General features: G+C 43.9%; 1 protein-coding gene across 2 annotated transcripts in view; it reads left to right on the top strand.

The window, feature by feature from the left end:
- LOC106583117 (solute carrier family 41 member 1) overlaps positions 1-12,123 on the top strand; it is a 67,836-nt gene that overhangs the window by 16,901 nt on the left and 38,812 nt on the right. The window lies entirely within an intron of this gene.

The raw sequence follows: 12,123 nt of genomic DNA, 5'->3' as shown, positions 1-12,123 counted from the left end.
TGACCATCATTATGTTTGGAGGAAAAAGTGGGATGCTTGCAAGCCAAAGAACACCATCCCAACCGTGAATCACAGGGGTGGCAGCATCATGTTGTGGAGGTGCTTGGCTGCCCTGGATTACCGACCTCTGCCTGCGCTTGACCTGTCGCCTGCCTGCCCCCTTTTTTTGTTAATAAACATCTGTTATTCGAACTGTCTGCATCTGGGTCTTATCCTGAGGTATGATATGCTTGGAGGTTGCCAAAGGCACCTAAAGGACTCTCAGACCATGAGAAACAAGATTCACTGGTCTGACGAAACCAAGATTGATGTCTTTGGCCTGAATGCCAAGCGTCACGTCTGGAGGAAACCAGGCACCATCCCTACGGTTAAGTATGGTGGTGGCAGCATCATGCATGATGATGTTGTGGGGGTGGTTTGCTGCAGGAGGGACTGGGGTACTTCACAAAATAGATGGCATCATGAGGAAGGACAATTATGTGGATACATTGAAGCAACATCTCAAGACATCAGTCAGGAAGTTAAAGCTTGGTTGCAAATGGGTCTTCCAAATGGACAATGACCCCAAGTATACTTCCAAATTTGTGGCAAAATGGCTTAAGGACAACAAAGTCAAGGTATTGGAGTGGCCATCACAAAGCCCTGACCTCAATCCTATAGAAAATTTGTGGGCAGATCTGAAAAGGTGTGTGCGAACAAGCAGGCCAACAAACCTGACTGTTACACCAGCTCTGTCAGGAGGAATGGGCCAAAATTCACCCAACTTTATTATGGGAAGCTTCTGGAAGGCTACCAAAAACGTTTGATCCAAGTTAAACAATTTAAAGGCAATGCTACCGAGTACTAATTTAGTGCATGTAAACTTCTGACCCACTGGGAATGTGATGAAAGCTGAAATAAATAATTCTCTCTACTAGTATTCTCACATTTCACATTCCTAAAATAAAGTGGTGATCCTAACTGACCTAAGATGGGAAATTTTTACTAGCATTAAATGTCAGGAATTGTGGAAAAAACTGAGTTTTAAATGTATTTGGCTAAGGTGTATGTAAACTTCCGACTTCAAGTGTATGTATATGTGTATATACTGCTAAAAAAAATTAAGGGAACACTTAAACAACACAATGTAACTCCAAGTCAATCACACTTCTGTGAAATCAAACTGTCCACTTAGGAAGCAACACTGATTGACAATAAATGTCACATGCTGTTGTGCAAATGAAATAGACAACAGGTGGAAATTATAGGCAATTAGCAAGACACCCCCAATAAAGGAGTGGTTCTGCAGGTGGTGACCAGACCACTTCTCAGTTCCTATGCTTCCTGGCTGATGTTTTGGTCACTTTTGAATGCTGGCGGTGCTTTCACTCTAGTGGTAGCATGAGACGGAGTCTACAACCCACACAAGTGGCTCAGGTAGTGCAGCTCATCCAGGATGGCACATCAATGCGAGCTGTGGCAAGAAGGTTTGCTGTGTCTGTCAGCGTAGTGTCCAGAGCATGGAGGCGCTACCAGGAGACAGGCCAGTAAATCAGGAGATGTGGAGGCCGTAGGAGGGAAACAACCCAGCAGCAGGACCGCTACCTCCGCCTTTGTGCAAGGAGGAGCAGGAGGAGCACTGCCAGAGCCCTGCAAAATGACCTCCAGCAGGCCACAAATGTGCATGTGCATGTGTCTGCTCAAACGGTCAGAAACAGACTCCATGAGGGTGGTATGAGGGCCCGACGTCCACAGGTGAGGGTTGTGCTTACAGCCCAACACCGTGCAGGACGTTTGGCATTTGCCAGAGAACACCAAGATTGGCAAATTTGCCACTGGCGCCCTGTGCTCTTCACAGATGAAAGCAGGTTCACACTGAGCACGTGACAGACGTGACAGTCTGGAGACGCCGTGGAGAACTTTCTGCTGCCTGCAACATCCTCCAGCATGACCGGTTTGGCGGTGGGTCAGTCATGGTGTGGGGTGGTATTTCTTTGGAGGGCCGCACAGCCCTCCATGTGCTCGCCAGAGGTAGCCTGACTGCCATTAGGTACCGAGATGAGATCCTCAGACCCCTTGTGAGACCATATGCTGGTGTGGTTGGCCCTGGGTTCCTCCTAATGCAAGACAATGCTAGACCTCATGTGGCTGGAGTGTGTCAGCAGTTCTTGCAAGAGGAAGTCATTGATGCTATGGACTGGCCCGCCCGTTCCCCAGACCTGAATCCAATTGAGCACATCTGGGACATCATGTCTCGCTCATCCACCAACGCCACTTTGCACCACAGACTGTCCAGGAGTTGGCGGATGCTTTAGTCCAGGTCTGGGAGGAGATCCCTCAGGAGACCATCCGCCACCTCATCAGGAGCATGCCCAGGCGTTGTAGGGAGGTCATACAGGCACGTGGAGGGCACACACACTACTGAGCCTCATTTTGACTTGTTTTAAGGACATTACATCAAAGTTGGATCAGCCTGTAGTGTGGTTTTCCACTTTTAATTTTGAGTGACTCCAAATCCAGACCTCCATGGGTTGATAAATTGGATTTCCATTGATTATTTTTGTGTGATTTTGTTGTCAGCACATTCAACTATGTAAAGAAAAAAGTATTTAATAAGATTGTCATTCATTCAGATCTAGGATGTGTTATTTTAGTGTTCCCTTTATTTTTTTGAGCAGTATATATATATATATATATATATATATATATATATTATAGTACCAGTCCAAAGTTTGTACACACCTACTCATGCAAGGGTTTTTCTTAATTTTTTTCTATTTTCTACATTGTAGAATAATAGTGAAGCCATCAACTATGAAATAACACATGGAATCATGTAGTAACCAAAAAAGTGTTTATAAAATCAAAATATATTTATATTTGAAATTCTTCAAAGCAGCCACCCTTTGCCTTGATGACAGCTTTACACACTCTTGGCATTCTCTCAACCAGCTTCATGAGGTAGTCACCCGGAATGCATTTCAATTAACAGGTGTGCCTTAAGTTAATTTGTGGAATTTCTTTCCTTCTTAATGCAACTGATCCAATCAGTTGTGTTATGACAAGTTAGGGATGGTATACAGACGACAGCCCTATTAGGTAAAAGACCAAAACTATATTATGGCAAAAACGGCTCAAATAAGCAAAGAGAAAGGACAGTCCATCATTACTTTAAGACAGGAAGGTCAGTCAATGCGGAAAATTGCAAGAACTTTGAACGTTTCTTCAAGTGTAGTCGTAAGAACCATCAAGCACTTTGAAACTGGCTCTCATGAGGACCACCACAGGAAAGGAAGACCCATAGTTACCTCTGCTGCAGAGCCTCAGAAATTGCAGCCCAAATAAATGCTTCACAGAGTTCAAGTAAGACACATCTCAACATCAACTGTTCAGAGGAGACTACATGAATCAGGCCTTCATGGTCAAATTGCTGCGAAGAAACCACTACTAAAGGACACCATTAAGAAGAGACTTGCTTCGGCCAAGAAACACTAGCAATGGAGATTAGACCGGTGGAAATCTGTCCTTTTGGTCTGATGAGTCCAAATTGGCGATTTTTGGTTCCAACCGCCATGTCTTTGTGAGACGCAGAGTAGGTGAACGGATGATCTCCATATGTGTGGTTCCCACCGTGAAGCATGGAAGGTGAGGATGGTGTGGAGGTGCTTTGCTGGTGACACTCTGTGAGTTATGTAGAATTTAAGGCACACTTAACCACCATGGCTACCACAGCATTCTGCAGCAATATGCCATGCCATCCCATCTGATTTGCGCTTAGCAGGACTTTCATTTGTTTTTCAACAGGACAATGACCCAACACACCTCCAGGCTGTGTAAGGGCTATTTGACCAAGAAGGAGAGTGATGGAGTGCTACATCAGATGACCTGGCCTCCACTATCACCTGACTTCAACCCAATTGAGATGGTTTGGAATGAGTTTGACTGCACAGTGAAGGAAATGCAGCCAACAAGTGCTCAGCATATGTGGGAACTCCTTCAAGACTGTTGGAAAAGTATTCCAGGTGAAGCTGGTTGAGAGAATGCCAAGGATGTGCAAAGCTGTCATCAATGCAAAGGGTGGCTACTTTGAAGAATATAACATATTTTGACTTGTTTAACGCTTTGTTTGGTTACTACATGATTCCATATATGTTATTTTATAGTTTTAATGTCTTCACTATTATTCTACAATGTAGACAATTGTAAAAAAACAACTCTGAATGAGTAGGTGTGTCCAAACCTTTGACTGGTACTGTGTGTGTATATATGCACACAAAGAATTTAATAACTCCCCGTGAAGATCAGTCACTTCAAATTCCCTGGTGTATTTTCAACATCTTCTTTTTATATTACCACAGAACGAAATCCTCACAAGATTGGCGAATTGCCGTGACAGGAATATGAAGCTGATTTGCCTGGATTTAAATGACTTATAGATCAAGTTGATAGTAATTTGTCCAAACTGCAAAATAGAAGCTAATCTCCAAATTGTAAAATTGCAGAGATTAGACAAGAACGGCACCGCTGAAACAGGTACTAGCAACGGTACCAATGAAATAACATATTTATAACAACAATACAGGGAAATACAAGGTTATACCAACACAGTGGCAAATACTTTTGTGTATTTTAATGACATAATAGTTAGAAAAAGGTCTTGTAAACTTGATTAAGTAGTGCCCTTTTGAGGATAGTTGTATTTTCCTGCGTTCTAAGAAGACTGGGTGAACGCCCTAAATTGGGTTGTCATTTCAGGAGTGGTACACTTGTGGTATGTTTATTTTGTTTATTTGTGCAACACCCTCCCAAAAGTAATACAAAAAAATGCTCAGAAGTTGATTCATGTGCATTTTCTATCCATCCAAATCCTCCTTTTAGTGCTACAATGTGGAATAGCCTACTAACAATGCTACATCCTGTCAATCATTGACTGGCATACACAAAAAGCCACAGAATTGTTCAAATGCTTATCACTGTAGTGGTACCCAGTAAGGTAAGCCCATCTATCTACCTCATCCCCATACTGTATTTATTTGATTTATCTTGCCCCTTTGCACCCCAGTATCTCTACTTGCACATTCATCTTCTGCACATCTACCATTCCAGTGTTTTAATTGCTATATTGTAATTACTTCGCCACCATGGCCAATTTATTGCCTTAACTCCCTTATCTTACCTCATTTGCACTCACTGTATATACTTTTTGTTTTCTTTTTTCTACTGTATTATTGACTGTATGTTTTGTTTATTCCATGTGTATCTCTGTGTTGTTGTATGTGTCGAATTGCTATGCTTTATCTTGGCCAGGTCGCAGTTGCAAATGAGAACTTGTTCTCAACTAGCCTACCTGGTTAAATAAAGGGGAAATAAAATAATTAAATTAAAGGTACGTCCATTTTACCATTAGTTACAGGCGCATAGTTGTACCCTTGCAGTTTGTATCTTAAAAGAGCCAATAGTGTACCATTTTGTTCCTCTTAAGTGGCAAAAATGTACCTCTTCTCTATATCAAGTCCCTCACATGTACAGTATACGCCTCTCCGCCATCCCACTTCTGACACCAATGGAATGAATTCGTGGGGTAGCCCCGACCAGGACTCGAACCTGGGTCCAGCCAGAACTTAATCATTACACCAAGAGGTCCGTACCACTTGACAAGGTCGCTCAGTGTTGGGTTAAGGTAGCTACAATATTCATTACAGCTGTTTAGTGTCACACAAATGTACCATTCTACTAGGTTATCTGCACATGTACCATAAAAGGTACCGAACATTACCATGTGAGATCATATGTGTACCTCTGAAGGTACATTGTGTGTATTTTGATCTTTTTGTGCCCCATGAAACAATACTGTGCCCTTTATCTGAGAGTGTATGGCTAGCTTGTTAGTGTCTGAGTTTGAAGGTTTTAGTGGGTTAGCCTGCTATTGAGTGGCTGAAAAAATGCTCAACAAGATGGCGCCGACAGAGATGGTCGCCTCGCTTCAAGTCCTTAGGAAACTATGCAGTAATTACTTTATGTATTATTTTTTACATTGTTAGCCCAGAAAATCTTAAGTGTTATTACATACACCCGGGAAGAACTATTGGATATAAGAGCGACGTCAACTTACCAACATTACGAACAGGAAAATCTTTTCCAGAAGGGGATCCTTTGTTCGGACCTCCACCCTAGACATTGGATCTAGTCCCAGAGGCCGACCCAAAACAACGTTGTCACCGCAGGAGAGGCAGACGGAGTGGCCTCCTGGTTAGACTTAGAAGGCGAGCACACCAACCACCGCTTCTGAGAATATTAGTCGCCAATGTCCAGTCTCTAGACAACAAGGTGGACGAAATTAGGTCACGAGTTGCCTTCCAGAGAGACATCAGAGATTGTAACATTCTCTGTTTCACGGAAACATGGCTCACTCGGGGATATGTTGTCAGTCGGTACAGTCACCGGGTTTCTTCATGCGTCGCGCCAACAGAAACAAACATCTCTCTGGTAAGAAGGGCGGGGGTGTATGCCTCATGATTAACGACTCATGGTGTAACAATAACAACATACAGGAACTGAAGTCCTTTTGTTCACCTGACCTAGAATTCCTTACAATCAAATGCTGACCGCATTATCTCCCAAGAGAATTCTCTTTTGATTATAGTCACAGCCGTGTATATCCCCCCCCCCCCCCCCCCCAAGCAGATACCTCGACGGCCCTGAAAGAACTCCACTGGACTCTATGTAAACTGGAAACCATATATCCTGAGGCTGCATTTATTGTAGCTTGGGATTTTAACAAAGCTAATTTGAAGACAATGCTACCTAAATTCGACCAGCACATTGACTGTAATACCCGCTCGAGCAAAACACTGGACCACTGCTACTCTAACTTCCGTAATGCATACAAGGACCTCCCCCACCCTCCCTTCGGCAAATCCGACCACGACTCCATCTTGCTCGTACCGACCTATAGGCAGAAACTCAAACAGGATGTACCTATGGTCAGCCCAGTGCTGAATGGTTCCAGTCAATCAGAATCCACGTTGCAAGATTGTTTTGATCACGTGGGCTGGAAAATGTTCCGGGAAGCCTCAGACAGTAACATCAATTTATACGCTGACTCGGTGAGTGAGTTTATTAGGAATTGCATTGGAGATGCTGTACCCACTGTGACTATTAAAACCTACCCCAACCAGAAACTGTAGATAGATGGCAGAATTTGCGCAAAACTGAAAGCGCGAACCACCGCATTCAACCATGGAAAGAGGTCGGAGAATATGGCTGAATATAAACAGTGTAGTTATTCCCTCCGCATGGCAATCAAACAAGCGAAATGTCGGTATAGGGACAAAATGCAGTCGCAACTCAACGGGCCAGACACGAGACATATGTGGCAGAGTCTCTACAGGAAATTACAGACTACAAAAAGAAAACCAGCCATGTCACAGTCAACGACGTCTTGCTTCCAGACAAGTTAAACACCTTCTTTGTCCTATTTGAGGGTAATACAGTGCCACCGACGCGGCCCGCTACCAAGGACTGCGGGCCCCCCCTTTCCTCCTCCGTGGCCGACGTGAGTAAGACATTTAAACATGTTAACCCTCATCCTCAGAGCATGCGCAGACCCACTGGCTGGTGTGTTTACGGACATATTCAATCGCACCCTATCCCAGTCTGCTGTCCTCACATGCTTCAAGATGGCCACCATTGTTCCTGTACCAAAGAAAGCAAAGATAACTGAACTAAATGACCATCGCCCCGTAGCACTCACTTCTGTCATCATGAAGTGCTTTGAGAGTAGTCAAGGATTATATCACCTTCACCTTACCTGCCACCCTAGACCCACTTCAGTTTGCATACCGCCCCAACAGGTCCACATACGGGACCCAATTGCACAGGTCGGGGTTGAGACCCAGAGCCTTAAGCTTAATGATGAGCTTGGAGGGTACTATGGTGTTGAATGCTGAGATGTAGTCAATGAACAGCATTCTTACATAGGTATTCCTCTTGTCCAGATGGGATAGGGCAGTGTGCAGTGTGATGGCGATTGCGATTGCATCGTATGTGGACCTGTTGGGGCAGTATGCAAACTGAAGTGGGTCTAGGGTGGCAGGTAAGGTGAAGGTGATATAATCCTTGATTAGTCTCTTGAAGCTAAACTACCTGCCTTCCAGGACACCTACAGCACCCGATGTCACAGGAAGGTCAAAAAGATAATCAAGGACAACAACCACCCAAGCCACTGCCTGTTTACCACGCTTTCATCCAGAAGGCGAGGTCAGTACAGGTGCATCAAAGCTGGGACCGAGAGACTGAAAAAAAGCTTCTATGTCATGGCCAGCAGACTGTTAAACAGCCATTGCTAACATAGAGAGGCTGCTGCCAACATACCGACCCAAATCGCTGGCCACTTTAATAAATGGATTTAATAAAGGTATCACTAGTCACTTTAAATAATGCCACTTTAATAATGTTTACATATCCTACATTACTCATCTCACGTGTATATACTGTATTTCATACCATCTATTGCATCTTGCATATGCCGCACGGCCATCGCTCATCCATATAGTTATATGTACATATTCTTATTCCATCCCTTGACATTTTGTGTGTGTATAAGGTAGTTGTTGTGAATTTGTTAGATTACTTGTCAGATATTACTGCGCTGTCGGAGCTAGAAGCACAAGCATTTCGCTACACTCGCATTAACATCTGCTAACCATGTGTATGTGACAAATACAATTTGATTTGATTTGAAGCCTAGGCTAATCTTTCACTTAGTGTCCATCGGAGGCTTTAGAACTTTCAGGAACGTTCTGTTTGTACTCTTCAGTATTGGAGGTCACTGACATAATGCGAGTTGCTATGACACAATTTTTCCCTTAACATTACTTAGGCATGGTCCCCCTTCCCCTCCAAGATCTGTGGCTGTCTGCCTGAAAGCATTCAGTGTCAATTTCAATAGAATATTTTTGTTGTTAGCAACCAGCATTATTGGTCCAGGGGCTCCCCCCTAGGAAAATTAATCTAGGAGAAACACTGCTGTGTGCCATCAGTGTTACTGCCTGTGATGTCATATGTGTTCCAACCGTTGGTGTCACTGCACAGTCATCAACATTGCGTTGGTGTTTTATGCTGCTGGGTTCACAATCCTGCCTGTACATATATACACAGCAGTTTCATATGAGCAGTGTTTCTGCTGCATTCATTTAGCTGTCGAACTGCGCCATGGCAAAATACGCAATGTTTTTAAATATAATACATTTTTTAACATCATAGTATTTCTACCAAACATGCAGTACTTTTGATAATCTGTCTGTGCACATTGTTCTAAACGTAATTCAGCTCTGTCTGGGTACAACACCGTTCTAAAGGTTATTTAGCTCTGTCTGGGTACAACACCGTTCTAAAGGTTATTCAGCTCTGTCTGGGTACAACACCGTTCTAAAGGTTATTCAGCTCTTTGTGCCACTGTGACAGCTAAACCTGCCTGTGCACGAAACAGTGCACTGTCCTCGAGACAGCGTGCTAGTCAGACCCAGAGAGACAGCAAGCCAGTCACTGGTACGCAATACATATTGGGAACTTTTGTAATTCCTTCTCCTCAGACCTCACCCCTCACCTAGTCAAGTCTCACCCAACCACCTCCCCCTCAACCCCCAGCTCACAAGCAGTGTTGGACCTGTGCAAAGTCAGATTTCTTAGCAGTTTTAAAGTAAATTTCCTGTCATTCAAAACATTTAGCATTTTGCCATGGCTTACAACATGTTCATATGCTCTGCAGCTTTAGGGGGCCCACAACCCAAAATAATGGGAAGAATGTCCTTTTAAAAAGTCACCAGATCTTCTACAAAATAATTATCGTGGGGGGCATGCCCGGTGAACCCCCTCCTCCCCTGATACTAACATTTCCAGAGGAAACACTCCACATGAGCAACACTGGGCAAACGGGGCTGCGTTCCTTTCCTCTTGATACACCATGATACTGACTGTTCAGAGTTTGCAGAACTGGGGCTGGTCGTTGGGGGGTGAGGTGTTGTTGGCCGGGCTCCACTGTTCCAACAACATATATAACAGCTGGAGAGGAGAGTAGAGAGAGGAGGACAGGGTGAAAGTTGGGAAAGGAAAGGGGAGGGATGAAAGAGGTAGAGTTTAATAGAAGAGAGAGAGCGAGAAGTGGGTTAGGGTGGTTGGCTAACCAAAGCTGGGGTGGGAGAGGGCCAGAAGGTGGGGTGGTGTCGACCGTTTTAAAGATCCCAGGCTGCTGACAGACAGAGGAGGTTAACAGTGCTATCACCTCCACCCAGACTGCTGATGAAACACTGCTATTTCTCACTGTAGGGATCTGTAGGCAGGATAAAGTTATCTAGCTGATATTCCTCTCCCCTGCAGCCTTCTCAGTATAGCGGGTTTCTTATGCACCACAGGAGAACCAAGAAATGAAGAGCGACACCACGGCTGTCTTTTAGGCTTTTATGTCGATCTGCAATAGTATTATGAAAAGACAGGACAGGAACACATCAGTCTCCAATGCACCACCTGACAAGTTGTTCTTTCTCTCTCAGTGTTTTCTCAGACTCTCACAATCACACTCATACATAAAGCCATAATGTATAGTATAAAATAATAACCAGTCCTTAATACAAAGAATGTATAATCTTAATTCTTAGACAATAAAACCATACCTGCAATAGTATTATGAAAAGACAGGACAGGAACACATCAGTCTCCAATGCACCACCTGACAAGTTGTTCTACACAGGAGCATGAAGAAAGGTAAAACACATATCCTGTCTCACATCCCCAATACATTGCTAGGTGCTTTCAGTGTTGATAGTAGCAAAATACAACAACTCATGTACAAAACCACTGCAACACAAACAAGTTACAACATAAAATCGCCTTAGAGGGCAAAACTACATCCCCCATAATGCAACACCATCACTAGTCGGCAGCTCAGCTAGCCGTCTGCATCACAGAAAGAAAGTCATACTAGCTAGCAACACTTTTAGCACTCTGTAACTATATTAATAACAACAATAAAACTCTGAAAGTTACGTGTTTCGATAGTCTCACATCCCCTTATAACAATATCTACAGCATTAACCTTGGGACGTTTATTTATTTCACGTTACGGACTTCTACAAAGGAGTAATCTGCAACCCGTACCTTTCTCTCTCAGTGTTTTCTCAGACTGAGGAGAGCGGGATCTATGGGTAGTACCAGGGTGTTAGTAGGTGACGTAAGCACCCAGATAAAATAAAATACATTTAATGAAACAAAACCTGAAGATGTTAACATCATTCAGCTACTGTAGCTGCCTACCTAACATCAACAGGCATCACCAGTAGCGCAACAATTAAAATTAGAAACCAAAAGTAAAGTTCCTGGCGATCTGACTCCCCCCTTCTGTCTGAACTTGGAACATTCCTGTTCGCGGGCTTTTGGCCACTGACCCTCAACCTGATTGTTCTGTTCTGCGTTGTGTACTATTCTAATAATTTGAAGTTTGCTGGAATAACCATTTTAACTCTACTACACTAGTATTGATTTAGCTGTGGGCTGAGAGATGAGCTGCAAGTGCTGGGGGCAGGTGGGACTGACTCTGAAGGCAAGCGCTTTCTCAGTTGATGGATTAATGTCCCCAACCCCATCCCCCAGATTTATGCCCCAACCCCGGGCTTGTACCACTGCCCCAACCTTATATTGAGTCTAACCCAGTCATTTCTTAGCCATGTACCCCAAAATCATCCTTATGCACCAGCCCAGTCTAGCCCCTGTCCCACTTTGCTGCTCCTGCCACTGCACTGGGCTAATGGAGAAACATCAGAGAGGCACTTTACCACAGTCATCAGTTCAGGGACTCAGAGACCATCTTAAGGCCTGGAATACAGCTAAAGTGGGGAGCATAGTGGGCCGGTAATCAGCTCCAGGACCACAGAGTCATCAACTGTGAATTTCCATTTGATTCTACAGCAACTCAAGCTGCGTGAGCATTTGTAATTTATTAATTTTCTCTGATGTCTCCCATCCCAGGCCATACAGCATATCTAAATTACCCTTTAGATTTAGCTGGCCTTGCTCCTGGCTGACTTTGCCCCAGACTAAGTTGTTCACTGTGGAGAGGTATGGTAACTGGAACAGAGAGTATTAAATACT

The sequence above is a fragment of the Salmo salar genome, chromosome 22, assembly GCF_965601325.2.
Source record: "Salmo salar chromosome 22, fSalSal1, whole genome shotgun sequence".
In the NCBI taxonomy this organism is placed as follows: domain Eukaryota; kingdom Metazoa; phylum Chordata; class Actinopteri; order Salmoniformes; family Salmonidae; genus Salmo; species Salmo salar.
The sequence above is the reverse complement of the archived record's forward strand: the minus strand, read 5'-3'. Positions and strand labels throughout refer to the sequence as shown.